Source organism: Brachyhypopomus gauderio, chromosome 2 (genome assembly GCF_052324685.1).
Source record: "Brachyhypopomus gauderio isolate BG-103 chromosome 2, BGAUD_0.2, whole genome shotgun sequence".
NCBI lineage: Eukaryota > Metazoa > Chordata > Actinopteri > Gymnotiformes > Hypopomidae > Brachyhypopomus > Brachyhypopomus gauderio.
Window position 1 is genome coordinate 49,780,934 of NC_135212.1, and position 19,204 is coordinate 49,800,137.

The 19,204-nt window shown below is 46.6% G+C and overlaps 3 non-coding genes across 3 annotated transcripts; all 3 read right to left on the minus strand.

Moving 5' to 3' along the window:
* Positions 1-7,489: 7,489 nt before the first annotated feature.
* Positions 7,490-7,571, minus strand: trnas-gcu (transfer RNA serine (anticodon GCU)). Its single transcript has one exon. It is a non-coding gene; the product is annotated as a tRNA-Ser (tRNA).
* A 132-nt stretch (positions 7,572-7,703) lies between these two features.
* Positions 7,704-7,785, minus strand: trnas-gcu (transfer RNA serine (anticodon GCU)). Its single transcript has one exon. It is a non-coding gene; the product is annotated as a tRNA-Ser (tRNA).
* Positions 7,786-16,477: 8,692 nt separating this feature from the next.
* On the minus strand, positions 16,478-16,559 carry trnas-gcu (transfer RNA serine (anticodon GCU)). The gene has a single exon. It is a non-coding gene; the product is annotated as a tRNA-Ser (tRNA).
* Positions 16,560-19,204: the final 2,645 nt, after the last annotated feature.

Below are 19,204 nucleotides of genomic sequence, written 5' to 3' on the forward strand. Positions count from 1 at the left end.
GACGAAGGTGGGATTCTAACCCACGCGTGCTATGCACAATGGATTAGCAGTCCATCCCCTTAACCTCTCGGCCACCTCGTCGTTTGTGGTTGTGTGTCAATTGCGATTTCAAAGATGCAAACACTTTCACAGCACAAAAGGAGGCTTATCTGACTTGTGGGTCCTGCACTTATATCAGGAGACACGATTGTCAGAAATTAAAGAAAGCAACACCGACGAAGGTGGGATTCGAACCCACGCGTGCTATGCGCAATGGATTAGCAGTCCATCCCCTTAACCTCTTGGCCACCTCGTCGTTTGTGGTTGTGTGTCGATTGCGATTTCAAAGATGCAAACACTTTCACAGCACAAAAGGAGGCTTATCTGACTTGTGGGTCCTGCACTTATATCAGGAGACACGATTGTCAGAAATTAAAGAAAGCAACACCGACGAAGGTGGGATTCGAACCCACGCGTGCTATGCACAATGGATTAGCAGTCCATCGCCTTAACCTCTCGGCCACCTCGTCAATTACAGTTGTGTGTCGATTGCGATTTCAAAGATGCAAACACTTTCACAGCACAAAAGGAGGCTTATCTGACTTGTGGGTCCTGCACTTATATCAGGAGACACGATTGTCAGAAATTAAAGAAAGCAACACCGACGAAGGTGGGATTCGAACCCACGCGTGCTATGCACAATGGATTAGCAGTCCATCGCCTTAACCTCTCGGCCACCTCGTCAATTACAGTTGTGTGTCGATTGCGATTTCAAAGATGCAAACACTTTCACAGCACAAAAGCAGCCGTATCTGACTTGTGGGTTCTGCACTTACACCAGGAGAAACGATTGTCAGAAATTAAAGAAAGCAACACCGACGAAGGTGGGATTCGAACCCACGCGTGCTATGCATAATGGATTAGCAGTTCATCGTCTTAACCTCTCGGCCACCTCGTCAATTACAGTTGTGTGTCGATTGCGATTTCAAAGATGCAAACACTTTCACAGCACAAAAGGAGGCTTGTCTGACTTGTGGGTCCTGCACTTACATCAGAAGACACGATTGTCAGAAATTTAAAAAAGCAACACCGACGAAGGTGGGATTCGAACCCACGCGTGCTATGCAAAATGGATAAGCAGTCCATCACCTTAACCTCTAGGCCACCTCGTCGTTTGTGGTTGTGTGTCGATAGCAATTTCAAAGAAGCAAACACTTTCACAGCACAAAAGAAGGCTTTTTTGACTTGTGGGTCCTGTAGTTACAGCAGGAGACACGATTGTCAGAAATTAAAGAAAGCAACAACGACGAAGGTGGGATTCGAACCCACACGGGCTATGCATAATGGATTAGCAGTCCATCGCCTTAATCTCTCGGCCACCTTGTCGTTTGTGGTTGTGTGTCGATTGCGATTTCAAAGATGCAAACACTTTCACAGCACAAAAGCAGCCGTATATGACTTGTGGGTACTGCACTTACAACAGGAGACACGATTGTCAGAAATTAAGGAAAGCAACACCGACGAAGGTGGGATTCGAACCCACGCGTGCTATGCACAATGGATTAGCAGTCCATCGCCTTAACCTCTCGGCCACCTCGTCAATTACAGTTGTGTGTCGATTGCGATTTCAAAGATGCAAACACTTTCACAGCACAAAAGGAGGCTTATCTGACTTGTGGGTCCTGCACTTACTTCAGGAGACACGATTGTCAGAAATTAAAGAAAACAACACCGACGAATGTGGTATTCAAACCCACGCGTGCAAAGCACAATGGATTAGCAGTCCATCGCCTTAACCTCTTGGCTACCTCGTCGCTTGTGGTTTTGTGTCGATTGCGATTTCAAAGATGCAAACACTTTCACAGCACAAAAGCAGCCGTATCTGACTTGTGGGTACTGCACTTACACCAGGAGACACGATTGTCAGAAATTAAAGAAAGCAACACCGACGAAGGTGGGATTCGAACCCACGCGTGCTATGCATAATGGATTAGCAGTCCATCTCCTTAACCTCTCGGCCACCTCGTCAATCACGGTTGTGTGTCGATTGCGATTTCAAAGATGCAAACACTTTCACAGCACAAAAGGAGGCTTGTCTGACTTGTGGGTCCTGCACTTACATCAGGAGACACGATTGTCAGAAATTTAAAAAAGCAACACCGACGAAGGTGGGATTCGAACCCACGCGAGCTATGCAAAATGGATAAGCAGTCCATCACCTTAACCTCTAGGCCACCTCGTCGTTTGTGGTTGTGTGTCGATAGCAATTTCAAAGAAGCAAACACTTTCAAAGCACAAAAGAAGGCTTTTTTGACTTGTGGGTCCTGCACTTACATCAGGAGACACGATTGTCAGAAATTTAAAAAAGCAACACCGACGAAGGTGGGATTCGAACCCACGCGTGCTATGCAAAATTGATTAGCAGTCCATCACCTTAACCTCTAGGCCACCTCGTCGTTTGTGGTTGTTTGTCGATTGCGATTTCAAAGATGCAAACACTTTCACAGCACAAAAGAAGGCTTATCTGACTTGTGGGTCCTGCACTTACACCAGGAGACACGATTGTCAGAAATTAAAGAAAGCAACACCGACGAAGGTGGGATTCTAACCCACGCGTGCTATGCACAATGGATTAGCAGTCCATCGCCTTAACCTCTCGGCCACCTCGTCAATTACGGTTGTGTGTCGATTGCGATTTCAAAGATGCAAATACTTTCACAGCACAAAAGAAGGCGTATCTGACTTGTGGGTCCTGCACTTATATCAGGAGACACGATGGTCAGAAATTAAAGAAAGCAACACCGACGAAGGTGGGATTCGAACCCACGCGTGCTATGCACAATGGATTAGCAGTCCATCGCCTTAACCTCTCGGCCACCTCGTCGTTTGTGGTTGTGTGTCGATAGCAATTTCAAAGAAGCAAACACTTTCACAGCACAAAAGAAGGCTTTTCTGACTTGTGGGTCCTGTAGTTACAGCAGGAGACACGATTGTCAGAAATTAAAGAAAGCAACACCGACGGAGGTGGGATTCGAACACACACGTGCTATGCATAATGGATTAGCAGTCCATCGCCTTAATCTATCGGCCACCTTGTCGTTTGTGCTTGTGTGTCGATTGCGATTTCAAAGATGCAAACACTTTCACAGCACAAAAGCAGCCGTATATGACTTGTGGGTCCTGCACTTACAACAGGAGACACGATTGTCAGAAATTAAAGAAAGCAACACCGACGAAGGTGGGATTCAAACCCACGCATGCTATGCACAATGGATTAGCAGTCCATGGCCTTAACCTCTCGGCCACCTCGTCAATTACAGTTGTGTGTCGATTGCGATTTCAAAGATGCAAACACTTTCACAGCACAAAAGGAGGCTTATCTGACTTGTGGGTCCTGCACTTACTTCAGGAGACACGATTGTCAGAAATTAAAGAAAACAACACCGACGAATGTGGTATTCAAACCCACGCGTGCAAAGCACAATGGATTAGCAGTCCATCGCCTTAACCTCTTGGCTACCTCGTCGCTTGTGGTTTTGTGTCGATTGCGATTTCAAAGATGCAAACACTTTCACAGCACAAAAGCAGCCGTATCTGACTTGTGGGTACTGCACTTACACCAGGAGACACGATTGTCAGAAATTAAAGAAAGCAACACCGACGAAGGTGGGATTCGAACCCACGCGTGCTATGCATAATGGATTAGCAGTCCATCTCCTTAACCTCTCAGCCACCTCGTCAATCACGGTTGTGTGTCGATTGCGATTTCAAAGATGCAAACACTTTCACAGCACAAAAGGAGGCTTGTCTGACTTGTGGGTACTGCACTTACATCAGGAGACACGATTGTCAGAAATTTAAAAAAGCAACACCGACGAAGGTGGGATTCGAACCCACGCGAGCTATGCAAAATGGATAAGCAGTCCATCACCTTAACCTCTAGGCCACCTCGTCGTTTGTGGTTGTGTGTCGATAGCAATTTCAAAGAAGCAAACACTTTCACAGCACAAAAGAAGGCTTTTTTGACTTGTGGGTCCTGCACTTACATCAGGAGACACGATTGTCAGAAATTTAAAAAAGCAACACCGACGAAGGTGGGATTCGAACCCACGCGTGCTATGCAAAATTGATTAGCAGTCCATCACCTTAACCTCTAGGCCACCTCGTCGTTTGTGGTTGTTTGTCGATTGCGATTTCAAAGATGCAAACACTTTCACAGCACAAAAGAAGGCTTATCTGACTTGTGGGTCCTGCACTTACACCAGGAGACACGATTGTCAGAAATTAAAGAAAGCAACACCGACGAAGGTGGGATTCTAACCCACGCGTGCTATGCACAATGGATTAGCAGTCCATCGCCTTAACCTCTCGGCCACCTCGTCAATTACGGTTGTGTGTCGATTGCGATTTCAAAGATGCAAATACTTTCACAGCACAAAAGGAGGCGTATCTGACTTGTGGGTCCTGCACTTATATCAGGAGACACGATGGTCAGAAATTAAAGAAAGCAACACCGACGAAGGTGGGATTCGAACCCACGCGTGCTATGCACAATGGATTAGCAGTCCATCGCCTTAACCTCTCGGCCACCTCGTCGTTTGTGGTTGTGTGTCGATAGCAATTTCAAAGAAGCAAACACTTTCACAGCACAAAAGAAGGCTTTTCTGACTTGTGGGTCCTGTAGTTACAGCAGGAGACACGATTGTCAGAAATTAAAGAAAGCAACACCGACGGAGGTGGGATTCGAACACACACGTGCTATGCATAATGGATTAGCAGTCCATCGCCTTAATCTATCGGCCACCTTGTCGTTTGTGCTTGTGTGTCGATTGCGATTTCAAAGATGCAAACACTTTCACAGCACAAAAGCAGCCGTATATGACTTGTGGGTCCTGCACTTACAACAGGAGACACGATTGTCAGAAATTAAAGAAAGCAACACCGACGAAGGTGGGATTCAAACCCACGCATGCTATGCACAATGGATTAGCAGTCCATGGCCTTAACCTCTCGGCCACCTCGTCAATTACAGTTGTGTGTCGATTGCGATTTCAAAGATGCAAACACTTTCACAGCACAAAAGGAGGCTTATCTGACTTGTGGGTCCTGCACTTACTTCAGGAGACACGATTGTCAGAAATTAAAGAAAACAACACCGACGAATGTGGTATTCAAACCCACGCGTGCAAAGCACAATGGATTAGCAGTCCATCGCCTTAACCTCTTGGCTACCTCGTCGCTTGTGGTTTTGTGTCGATTGCGATTTCAAAGATGCAAACACTTTCACAGCACAAAAGCAGCCGTATCTGACTTGTGGGTACTGCACTTACACCAGGAGACACGATTGTCAGAAATTAAAGAAAGCAACACCGACGAAGGTGGGATTCGAACCCACGCGTGCTATGCATAATGGATTAGCAGTCCATCTCCTTAACCTCTCAGCCACCTCGTCAATCACGGTTGTGTGTCGATTGCGATTTCAAAGATGCAAACACTTTCACAGCACAAAAGGAGGCTTGTCTGACTTGTGGGTACTGCACTTACATCAGGAGACACGATTGTCAGAAATTTAAAAAAGCAACACCGACGAAGGTGGGATTCGAACCCACGCGAGCTATGCAAAATGGATAAGCAGTCCATCACCTTAACCTCTAGGCCACCTCGTCGTTTGTGGTTGTGTGTCGATAGCAATTTCAAAGAAGCAAACACTTTCACAGCACAAAAGAAGGCTTTTTTGACTTGTGGGTCCTGCACTTACATCAGGAGACACGATTGTCAGAAATTTAAAAAAGCAACACCGACGAAGGTGGGATTCGAACCCACGCGTGCTATGCAAAATTGATTAGCAGTCCATCACCTTAACCTCTAGGCCACCTCGTCGTTTGTGGTTGTTTGTCGATTGCGATTTCAAAGATGCAAACACTTTCACAGCACAAAAGAAGGCTTATCTGACTTGTGGGTCCTGCACTTACACCAGGAGACACGATTGTCAGAAATTAAAGAAAGCAACACCGACGAAGGTGGGATTCTAACCCACGCGTGCTATGCACAATGGATTAGCAGTCCATCGCCTTAACCTCTCGGCCACCTCGTCAATTACGGTTGTGTGTCGATTGCGATTTCAAAGATGCAAATACTTTCACAGCACAAAAGGAGGCGTATCTGACTTGTGGGTCCTGCACTTATATCAGGAGACACGATGGTCAGAAATTAAAGAAAGCAACACCGACGAAGGTGGGATTCGAACCCACGCGTGCTATGCACAATGGATTAGCAGTCCATCGCCTTAACCTCTCGGCCACCTCGTTGTTTGTGGTTGTGTGTCGATAGCAATTTCAAAGAAGCAAACACTTTCACAGCACAAAATAAGGCTTTTCTGACTTGTGGGTCCTGTAGTTACAGCAGGAGACACGATTGTCAGAAATTAAAGAAAGCAACACCGACGGAGGTGGGATTCGAACACACACGTGCTATGCATAATGGATTAGCAGTCCATCGCCTTAATCTATCGGCCACCTTGTCGTTTGTGCTTGTGTGTCGATTGCGATTTCAAAGATGCAAACACTTTCACAGCACAAAAGCAGCCGTATATGACTTGTGGGTCCTGCACTTACAACAGGAGACACGATTGTCAGAAATTAAAGAAAGCAACACCGACGAAGGTGGGATTCGAACCCACGCATGCTATGCACAATGGATTAGCAGTCCATCGCCTTAACCTCTCGGCCACCTCATTGTTTGTGGTGGTGTGTCGATTGCGATTTCAAAGATGCAAACACTTTCACAGCACAAAAGGAGGCTTATCTGACTTGTGGGTCCTGCTCTTATATCAGGAGACACGATTGTCAGAAATTAAAGAAAGCAACACCGACGAAGGTGGAATTCGAACCCACGCGTGCTATGCACAATGGATTAGCAGTCCATCGCCTTAACCTCTCGGCCACCTCGTCGTTTGTGGTTGTGTGTCGATAGCAATTTCAAAGAAGCAAACACTTTCACAGCACAAAAGAAGGCTTTTCTGACTTGTGGGTCCTGTAGTTACAGCAGGAGACACGATTGTCAGAAATTAAAGAAAGCAACACCGACGGAGGTGGGATTCGAACACACACGTGCTATGCATAATGGATTAGCAGTCCATCGCCTTAACCTCTCGGCCACCTCGTCGTTTGTGGTGGTGTGTCGATTGCGATTTCAAAGATGCAAACACTTTCACAGCACAAAAGGAGGCTTATCTGACTTGTGGGTCCTGCACTTATATAAGGAGACACGATTGTCAGAAATTAAAGAAAGCAACAACGACGAAGGTGGGATTCGAACCCACGCGTGCAAAGCACAATGAATTAGCAGTCCATCGCCTTAACCTCTCGGCCACCTCGTCGCTTGTGGTTTTGTGTCGATTGCGATTTCAAAGATGCAAACACTTTCACAGCACAAAAGCAGCCGAATCTGACTTGTGGGTCCTGCACTTACACCAGGAGACACGATTGTCAGAAATTAAAAAAAGCAACACCGACGAAGGTGGGATTCGAACCCACGCGTGCAAAGCACAATGGATTAGCAGTCCATCGCCTTAACCTCTCGGCCACCTCGTCAATTATGGTTGTGTGTCGATTGTGATTTCAAAGATGCAAACACTTTCACAGCACAAAAGCAGGCTTGTCTGACTTGTGGGTCCTGCACTTACATCAGGAGACACGATTGTCAGAAATTAAAAAAAGCAACACCGACGAAGGTGGGATTCGAACCCACGCGTGCAAAGCACAATGGATTAGCAGTCCATCGCCTTAACCTCTCGGCCACCTCGTCGTTTGTGGTTGTGTGTCGATAGCAATTTCAAAGAAGCAAGCACTTTCACAGCACAAAAGAAGGCCTTTCTGACTTGTGGGTCCTGTAGTTACAGCAGGAGACACGATTGTCAGAAATTAAAGAAAGCAACACCGACGAAGGTGGGATTCGAACCCACAAGTGCTATGCATAATGGATTAGCAGTCCATCGCCTTACCCTCTCGGCCACCTTGTCGTTTGTGGTTGTGTGTCGATTGCGATTTCAAAGATGCAAACACTTTCACAGCACAAAAGAAGGCTTATCTGACTTGTGGGTCCTGCACTTACACCAGGAGACACGATTGTCAGAAATTAAAGAAAGCAACACCGACGAAGGTGGGATTCGAACCCACGCGTGCTATGCACAATGGATTAGCAGTCCATCGCCTTAACCTCTCGGCCACCTCGTCGTGTGTGGTTGTGTGTCGATAGCAATTTCAAAGAAGCAAACACTTTCACAGCACAAAAGAAGGCTTTTCTGACTTGTGGGTCCTGTAGTTACAGCAGGAGACACGATTGTCAGAAATTAAAGAAAGCAACACCGACGAAGGTGGGATTCGAACACACACGTGCTATGCATAATGGATTAGCAGTCCATCGCCTTAATCTATCGGCCACCTTGTCGTTTGTGCTTGTGTGTCGATTGCGATTTCAAAGATGCAAACACTTTCACAGCACAAAAGCAGCCGTATATTACTTGTGGGTCCTGGACTTACAACAGGAGACACGATTGTCAGAAATTAAAGAAAGCAACACCGACGAAGGTGGGATTCTAACCCACGCGTGCTATGCACAATGGATTAGCAGTCCATCCCCTTAACCTCTCGGCCACCTCGTCGTTTGTGGTTGTGTGTCGATTGCGATTTCAAAGATGCAAACACTTTCACAGCACAAAAGGAGGCTTATCTGACTTGTGGGTCCTGCACTTATATCAGGAGACACGATTGTCAGAAATTAAAGAAAGCAACACCGACGAAGGTGGGATTCGAACCCACGCGTGCTATGCACAATGGATTAGCAGTCCATCGCCTTAACCTCTCGGCCACCTCGTCGTTTGTGGTTGTGTGTCGATAGCAATTTCAAAGAAGCAAACACTTTCACAGCACAAAAGAAGGCTTTTCTGACTTGTGGGTCCTGTAGTTACAGCAGGAGACACGATTGTCAGAAATTAAAGAAAGCAACACCGACGAAGGTGGGATTCGAACCCACGCGTGCTATGCACAATGGATTAGCAGTCCATCCCCTTAACCTCTCGGCCACCTCGTCGTTTGTGGTTGTGTGTCGATTGCGATTTCAAAGATGCAAACACTTTCACAGCACTAAAGGAGGCTTATCTGACTTGTGGGTCCTGCACTTATATCAGGAGACACGATTGTCAGAAATTAAAGAAAGCAACACCGACGAAGGTGGGATTCGAACCCACGCGTGCTATGCACAATGGATTAGCAGTCCATCGACTTAACCTCTCGGCCACCTCGTCAATTACGGTTGTGTGTCGATTGCGATTTCAAAGATGCAAACACTTTCACAGCACAAAAGGAGGCTTGTCTGACTTGTGGGTCCTGCACTTACATCAGGAGACACGATTGTCAGAAATTTAAAAAAGCAACACCGACGAAGGTGGGATTCGAACCCACGCGTGCTATGCAAAATTGATTAGCAGTCCATCACCTTAACCTCTAGGCCACCTCGTCGTTTGTGGTTGTGTGTCGATTGCGATTTCAAAGATGCAAACACTTTCACAGCACAAAAGAAGGCTTATCTGACTTGTGGGTCCTGCACTTACACCAGGAGACACGATTGTCAGAAATTAAAGAAAGCAACACCGACGAAGGTGGGATTCGAACCCACGCGTGCTATGCACAATGGATTAGCAGTCCATCGCCTTAACCTCTCGGCCACCTCGTCAATTACGGTTGTGTGTCGATTGCGATTTCAAAGATGCAAATACTTTCACAGCACAAAAGGAGGCGTATCTGACTTGTGGGTCCTGCACTAATATCAGGAGACACGATGGTCAGAAATTAAAGAAAGCAACACCGACGAAGGTGGGATTCGAACCCACGCGTGCTATGCACAATGGATTAGCAGTCCATCGCCTTAACCTCTCGGCCACCTCGTCGTTTGTGGTTGTGTGTCGATAGCAATTTCAAAGAAGCAAACACTTTCACAGCACAAAAGAAGGCTTTTCTGACTTGTGGGTCCTGTAGTTACAGCAGGAGACACGATTGTCAGAAATTAAAGAAAGCAACACCGACGGAGGTGGGATTCGAACACACACGTGCTATGCATAATGGATTAGCAGTCCATCGCCTTAATCTATCCGCCACCTTGTCGTTTGTGCTTGTGTGTCGATTGCGATTTCAAAGATGCAAACACTTTCACAGCACAAAAGCAGCCGTATATGACTTGTGGGTCCTGCACTTACAACAGGAGACACGATTGTCAGAAATTAAAGAAAGCAACACCGACGAAGGTGGGATTCTAACCCACGCGTGCTATGCACAATGGATTAGCAGTCCATCCCCTTAACCTCTCGGCCACCTCGTCGTTTGTGGTTGTGTGTCGATTGCGATTTCAAAGATGCAAACACTTTCACAGCACAAAAGGAGGCTTATCTGACTTGTGGGTCCTGCACTTATATCAGGAGACACGATTGTCAGAAATTAAAGAAAGCAACACCGACGAAGGTGGGATTCGAACCCACGCGTGCTATGCACAATGGATTAGCAGTCCATCGCCTTAACCTCTCGGCCACCTCGTCGTTTGTGGTTGTGTGTCGATAGCAATTTCAAAGAAGCAAACACTTTCACAGCACAAAAGCAGCCGTATATGACTTGTTGGTCCTGCACTTACAACAGGAGACACGATTGTCAGAAATTAAAGAAAGCAACACCGACGAAGGTGGGATTCGAACCCACGCGTGCTATGCGCAATGGATTAGCAGTCCATCCCCTTAACCTCTTGGCCACCTCGTCGTTTGTGGTTGTGTGTCGATTGCGATTTCAAAGATGCAAACACTTTCACAGCACAAAAGGAGGCTTATCTGACTTGTGGGTCCTGCACTTATATCAGGAGACACGATTGTCAGAAATTAAAGAAAGCAACACCGACGAAGGTGGGATTCGAACCCACGCGTGCTATGCACAATGGATTAGCAGTCCATCGCCTTAACCTCTCGGCCACCTCGTCAATTACAGTTGTGTGTCGATTGCGATTTCAAAGATGCAAACACTTTCACAGCACAAAAGGAGGCTTATCTGACTTGTGGGTCCTGCACTTATATCAGGAGACACGATTGTCAGAAATTAAAGAAAGCAACACCGACGAAGGTGGGATTCGAACCCACGCGTGCTATGCACAATGGATTAGCAGTCCATCGCCTTAACCTCTCGGCCACCTCGTCAATTACAGTTGTGTGTCGATTGCGATTTCAAAGATGCAAACACTTTCACAGCACAAAAGGAGGCTTATCTGACTTGTGGGTACTGCACTTACACCAGGAGAAACGATTGTCAGAAATTAAAGAAAGCAACACCGACGAAGGTGGGATTCGAACCCACGCGTGCTATGCATAATGGATTAGCAGTCCATCGTCTTAACCTCTCGGCCACCTCGTCAATTACAGTTGTGTGTCGATTGCGATTTCAAAGATGCAAACACTTTCACAGCACAAAAGGAGGCTTGTCTGACTTGTGGGTCCTGCACTTACATCAGAAGACACGATTGTCAGAAATTTAAAAAAGCAACACCGACGAAGGTGGGATTCGAACCCACGCGTGCTATGCAAAATGGATAAGCAGTCCATCACCTTAACCTCTAGGCCACCTCGTCGTTTGTGGTTGTGTGTCGATAGCAATTTCAAAGAAGCAAACACTTTCACAGCACAAAAGAAGGCTTTTTTGACTTGTGGGTCCTGTAGTTACAGCAGGAGACACGATTGTCAGAAATTAAAGAAAGCAACAACGACGAAGGTGGGATTCGAACCCACACGGGCTATGCATAATGGATTAGCAGTCCATCGCCTTAATCTCTCGGCCACCTTGTCGTTTGTGGTTGTGTGTCGATTGCGATTTCAAAGATGCAAACACTTTCACAGCACAAAAGCAGCCGTATATGACTTGTGGGTACTGCACTTACAACAGGAGACACGATTGTCAGAAATTAAGGAAAGCAACACCGACGAAGGTGGGATTCGAACCCACGCGTGCTATGCACAATGGATTAGCAGTCCATCGCCTTAACCTCTCGGCCACCTCGTCAATTACAGTTGTGTGTCGATTGCGATTTCAAAGATGCAAACACTTTCACAGCACAAAAGGAGGCTTATCTGACTTGTGGGTCCTGCACTTACTTCAGGAGACACGATTGTCAGAAATTAAAGAAAACAACACCGACGAATGTGGTATACAAACCCACGCGTGCAAAGCACAATGGATTAGCAGTCCATCGCCTTAACCTCTTGGCTACCTCGTCGCTTGTGGTTTTGTGTCGATTGCGATTTCAAAGATGCAAACACTTTCACAGCACAAAAGCAGCCGTATCTGACTTGTGGGTACTGCACTTACACCAGGAGACACGATTGTCAGAAATTAAAGAAAGCAACACCGATGAAGGTGGGATTCGAACCCACGCGTGCTATGCATAATGGATTAGCAGTCCATCTCCTTAACCTCTCGGCCACCTCGTCAATCACGGTTGTGTGTCGATTGCGATTTCAAAGATGCAAACACTTTCACAGCACAAAAGGAGGCTTGTCTGACTTGTGGGTCCTGCACTTACATCAGGAGACACGATTGTCAGAAATTTAAAAAAGCAACACCGACGAAGGTGGGATTCGAACCCACGCGAGCTATGCAAAATGGATAAGCAGTCCATCACCTTAACCTCTAGGCCACCTCGTCGTTTGTGGTTGTGTGTCGATAGCAATTTCAAAGAAGCAAACACTTTCACAGCACAAAAGAAGGCTTTTTTGACTTGTGGGTCCTGCACTTACATCAGGAGACACGATTGTCAGAAATTTAAAAAAGCAACACCGACGAAGGTGGGATTCGAACCCACGCGTGCTATGCAAAATTGATTAGCAGTCCATCACCTTAACCTCTAGGCCACCTCGTCGTTTGTGGTTGTTTGTCGATTGCGATTTCAAAGATGCAAACACTTTCACAGCACAAAAGAAGGCTTATCTGACTTGTGGGTCCTGCACTTACACCAGGAGACACGATTGTCAGAAATTAAAGAAAGCAACACCGACGAAGGTGGGATTCTAACCCACGCGTGCTATGCACAATGGATTAGCAGTCCATCGCCTTAACCTCTCGGCCACCTCGTCAATTACGGTTGTGTGTCGATTGCGATTTCAAAGATGCAAATACTTTCACAGCACAAAAGAAGGCTTATCTGACTTGTGGGTCCTGCACTTACACCAGGAGACACGATTGTCAGAAATTAAAGAAAGCAACACCGACAAAGGTGGGATTCGAACCCACGCGTGCTATGCACAATGGATTAGCAGTCCATCGCCTTAACCTCTCGGCCACCTCGTCGTGTGTGGTTGTGTGTCGATAGCAATTTCAAAGAAGCAAACACTTTCACAGCACAAAAGAAGGCTTTTCTAACTTGTGGGTCCTGTAGTTACAGCAGGAGACACGATTGTCAGAAATTAAAGAAAGCAACACCGACGAAGGTGGGATTCGAACACACACGTGCTATGCATAATGGATTAGCAGTCCATCGCCTTAATCTATCGGCCACCTTGTCGTTTGTGCTTGTGTGTCGATTGCGATTTCAAAGATGCAAACACTTTCACAGCACAAAAGCAGCCGTATATGACTTGTGGGTCCTGCACTTACAACAGGAGACACGATTGTCAGAAATTAAAGAAAACAACACCGACGAAGGTGGGATTCTAACCCACGCGTGCTATGCACAATGGATTAGCAGTCCATCCCCTTAACCTCTCGGCCACCTCGTCGTTTGTGGTTGTGTGTCGATTGCGATTTCAAAGATGCAAACACTTTCACAGCACAAAAGGAGGCTTATCTGACTTGTGGGTCCTGCACTTACATCAGGAGACACGATTGTCAGAAATTTAAAAAAGCAACACCGACGAAGGTGGGATTCGAACCCACGCGTGCTATGCAAAATTGATTAGCAGTCCATCACCTTAACCTCTAGGCCACCTCGTCGTTTGTGGTTGTGTGTCGATTGCGATTTCAAAGATGCAAACACTTTCACAGCACAAAAGAAGGCTTATCTGACTTGTGGGTCCTGCACTTACACGAGGAGACACGATTGTCAGAAATTAAAGAAAGCAACACCGACGAAGGTGGGATTCGAACCCACGCGTGCTATGCACAATGGATTAGCAGTCCATCGCCTTAACCTCTCGGCCACCTCGTCAATTACGGTTGTGTGTCGATTGCGATTTCAAAGATGCAAATACTTTCACAGCACAAAAGGAGGCGTATCTGACTTGTGGGTCCTGCACTAATATCAGGAGACACGATGGTCAGAAATTAAAGAAAGCAACACCGACGAAGGTGGGATTCGAACCCACGCGTGCTATGCACAATGGATTAGCAGTCCATCGCCTTAACCTCTCGGCCACCTCGTCGTTTGTGGTTGTGTGTCGATAGCAATTTCAAAGAAGCAAACACTTTCACAGCACAAAAGAAGGCTTTTCTGACTTGTGGGTCCTGTAGTTACAGCAGGAGACACGATTGTCAGAAATTAAAGAAAGCAACACCGACGGAGGTGGGATTCGAACACACACGTGCTATGCATAATGGATTAGCAGTCCATCGCCTTAATCTATCCGCCACCTTGTCGTTTGTGCTTGTGTGTCGATTGCGATTTCAAAGATGCAAACACTTTCACAGCACAAAAGCAGCCGTATATGACTTGTGGGTCCTGCACTTACAACAGGAGACACGATTGTCAGAAATTAAAGAAAGCAACACCGACGAAGGTGGGATTCTAACTTACGCGTGCTATGCACAATGGATTAGCAGTCCATCCCCTTAACCTCTCGGCCACCTCGTCGTTTGTGGTTGTGTGTCGATTGCGATTTCAAAGATGCAAACACTTTCACAGCACAAAAGGAGGCTTATCTGACTTGTGGGTCCTGCACTTATATCAGGAGACACGATTGTCAGAAATTAAAGAAAGCAACACCGACGAAGGTGGGATTCGAACCCACGCGTGCTATGCACAATGGATTAGCAGTCCATCGCCTTAACCTCTCGGCCACCTCGTCGTTTGTGGTTGTGTGTCGATAGCAATTTCAAAGAAGCAAACACTTTCACAGCACAAAAGCAGCCGTATATGACTTGTTGGTCCTGCACTTACAACAGGAGACACGATTGTCAGAAATTAAAGAAAGCAACACCGACGAAGGTGGGATTCGAACCCACGCGTGCTATGCGCAATGGATTAGCAGTCCATCCCCTTAACCTCTTGGCCACCTCGTCGTTTGTGGTTGTGTGTCGATTGCGATTTCAAAGATGCAAACACTTTCACAGCACAAAAGGAGGCTTATCTGACTTGTGGGTCCTGCACTTATATCAGGAGACACGATTGTCAGAAATTAAAGAAAGCAACACCGACGAAGGTGGGATTCGAACCCACGCGTGCTATGCACAATGGATTAGCAGTCCATCGCCTTAACCTCTCGGCCACCTCGTCAATTACAGTTGTGTGTCGATTGCGATTTCAAAGATGCAAACACTTTCACAGCACAAAAGGAGGCTTATCTGACTTGTGGGTCCTGCACTTATATCAGGAGACACGATTGTCAGAAATTAAAGAAAACAACACCGACGAAGGTGGGATTCGAACCCACGCGTGCTATGCACAATGGATTAGCAGTCCATCGCCTTAACCTCTCGGCCACCTCGTCAATTACAGTTGTGTGTCGATTGCGATTTCAAAGATGCAAACACTATCACAGCACAAAAGGAGGCTTATCTGACTTGTGGGTCCTGCACTTATATCAGGAGACACGATTGTCAGAAATTAAAGAAAGCAACACCGACGAAGGTGGGATTCGAACCCACGCGTGCTATGCACAATGGATTAGCAGTCCATCGCCTTAACCTCTCGGCCACCTCGTCGTTTGTGGTTGTGTGTCGATAGCAATTTCAAAGAAGCAAACACTTTCACAGCACAAAAGCAGCCGTATATGACTTGTTGGTCCTGCACTTACAACAGGAGACACGATTGTCAGAAATTAAAGAAAGCAACACCGACGAAGGTGGGATTCGAACCCACGCGTGCTATGCACAATGGATTAGCAGTCCATCGCCTTAACCTCTCGGCCACCTCGTCAATTATGGTTGTGTGTCGATTGCGATTTCAAAGATGCAAACACTTTCACAACACAAAAGCAGGCTTGTCTGACTTGTGGGTCCTGCACCTACATCAGGAGACACGATTGTCAGAAATTAAAAAAAGCAACACCGACGAAGGTGGGATTCGAACCCACACGTGCAAAGCACAATGGATTAGCAGTCCATCGCCTTAACCTCTCGGCCACCTCGTCAATTATGGTTGTGTGTCGATTGTGATTTCAAAGATGCAAACACTTTCACAGCACAAAAGCAGGCTTGTCTGACTTGTGGGTCCTGCACTTACATCAGGAGACACGATTGTCAGAAATTAAAAAAAGCAACACCGACGAAGGTGGGATTCGAACCCACGCGTGCAAAGCACAATGGATTAGCAGTCCATCGCCTTAACCTCTCGGCCACCTCGTCGTTTGTGGTTGTGTGTCGATAGCAATTTCAAAGAAGCAAGCACTTTCACAGCACAAAAGAAGGCCTTTCTGACTTGTGGGTCCTGTAGTTACAGCAGGAGACACGATTGTCAGAAATTAAAGAAAGCAACACCGACGAAGGTGGGATTCGAACCCACAAGTGCTATGCATAATGGATTAGCAGTCCATCGCCTTACCCTCTCGGCCACCTTGTCGTTTGTGGTTGTGTGTCGATTGCGATTTCAAAGATGCAAACACTTTCACAGCACAAAAGAAGGCTTATCTGACTTGTGGGTCCTGCACTTACACCAGGAGACACGATTGTCAGAAATTAAAGAAAGCAACACCGACAAAGGTGGGATTCGAACCCACGCGTGCTATGCACAATGGATTAGCAGTCCATCGCCTTAACCTCTCGGCCACCTCGTCGTGTGTGGTTGTGTGTCGATAGCAATTTCAAAGAAGCAAACACTTTCACAGCACAAAAGAAGGCTTTTCTAACTTGTGGGTCCTGTAGTTACAGCAGGAGACACGATTGTCAGAAATTAAAGAAAGCAACACCGACGAAGGTGGGATTCGAACACACACGTGCTATGCATAATGGATTAGCAGTCCATCGCCTTAATCTATCGGCCACCTTGTCGTTTGTGCTTGTGTGTCGATTGCGATTTCAAAGATGCAAACACTTTCACAGCACAAAAGCAGCCGTATATGACTTGTGGGTCCTGCACTTACAACAGGAGACACGATTGTCAGAAATTAAAGAAAACAACACCGACGAAGGTGGGATTCTAACCCACGCGTGCTATGCACAATGGATTAGCAGTCCATCCCCTTAACCTCTCGGCCACCTCGTCGTTTGTGGTTGTGTGTCGATTGCGATTTCAAAGATGCAAACACTTTCACAGCACAAAAGGAGGCTTATCTGACTTGTGGGTCCTGCACTTACATCAGGAGACACGATTGTCAGAAATTTAAAAAAGCAACACCGACGAAGGTGGGATTCGAACCCACGCGTGCTATGCAAAATTGATTAGCAGTCCATCACCTTAACCTCTAGGCCACCTCGTCGTTTGTGGTTGTGTGTCGATTGCGATTTCAAAGATGCAAACACTTTCACAGCACAAAAGAAGGCTTATCTGACTTGTGGGTCCTGCACTTACACGAGGAGACACGATTGTCAGAAATTAAAGAAAGCAACACCGACGAAGGTGGGATTCGAACCCACGCGTGCTATGCACAATGGATTAGCAGTCCATCGCCTTAACCTCTCGGCCACCTCGTCAATTACGGTTGTGTGTCGATTGCGATTTCAAAGATGCAAATACTTTCACAGCACAAAAGGAGGCGTATCTGACTTGTGGGTCCTGCACTAATATCAGGAGACACGATGGTCAGAAATTAAAGAAAGCAACACCGACGAAGGTGGGATTCGAACCCACGCGTGCTATGCACAATGGATTAGCAGTCCATCGCCTTAACCTCTCGGCCACCTCGTCGTTTGTGGTTGTGTGTCGATAGCAATTTCAAAGAAGCAAACACTTTCACAGCACAAAAGAAGGCTTTTCTGACTTGTGGGTCCTGTAGTTACAGCAGGAGACACGATTGTCAGAAATTAAAGAAAGCAACACCGACGGAGGTGGGATTCGAACACACACGTGCTATGCATAATGGATTAGCAGTCCATCGCCTTAATCTATCCGCCACCTTGTCGTTTGTGCTTGTGTGTCGATTGCGATTTCAAAGATGCAAACACTTTCACAGCACAAAAGCAGCCGTATATGACTTGTGGGTCCTGCACTTACAACAGGAGACACGATTGTCAGAAATTAAAGAAAGCAACACCGACGAAGGTGGGATTCTAACTTACGCGTGCTATGCACAATGGATTAGCAGTCCATCCCCTTAACCTCTCGGCCACCTCGTCGTTTGTGGTTGTGTGTCGATTGCGATTTCAAAGATGCAAACACTTTCACAGCACAAAAGGAGGCTTATCTGACTTGTGGGTCCTGCACTTATATCAGGAGACACGATTGTCAGAAATTAAAGAAAGCAACACCGACGAAGGTGGGATTCGAACCCACGCGTGCTATGCACAATGGATTAGCAGTCCATCGCCTTAACCTCTCGGCCACCTCGTCGTTTGTGGTTGTGTGTCGATAGCAATTTCAAAGAAGCAAACACTTTCACAGCACAAAAGCAGCCGTATATGACTTGTTGGTCCTGCACTTACAACAGGAGACACGATTGTCAGAAATTAAAGAAAGCAACACCGACGAAGGTGGGATTCGAACCCACGCGTGCTATGCGCAATGGATTAGCAGTCCATCCCCTTAACCTCTTGGCCACCTCGTCGTTTGTGGTTGTGTGTCGATTGCGATTTCAAAGATGCAAACACTTTCACAGCACAAAAGGAGGCTTATCTGACTTGTGGGTCCTGCACTTATATCAGGAGACACGATTGTCAGAAATTAAAGAAAGCAACACCGACGAAGGTGGGATTCGAACCCACGCGTGCTATGCACAATGGATTAGCAGTCCATCGCCTTAACCTCTCGGCCACCTCGTCAATTACAGTTGTGTGTCGATTGCGATTTCAAAGATGCAAACACTTTCACAGCACAAAAGGAGGCTTATCTGACTTGT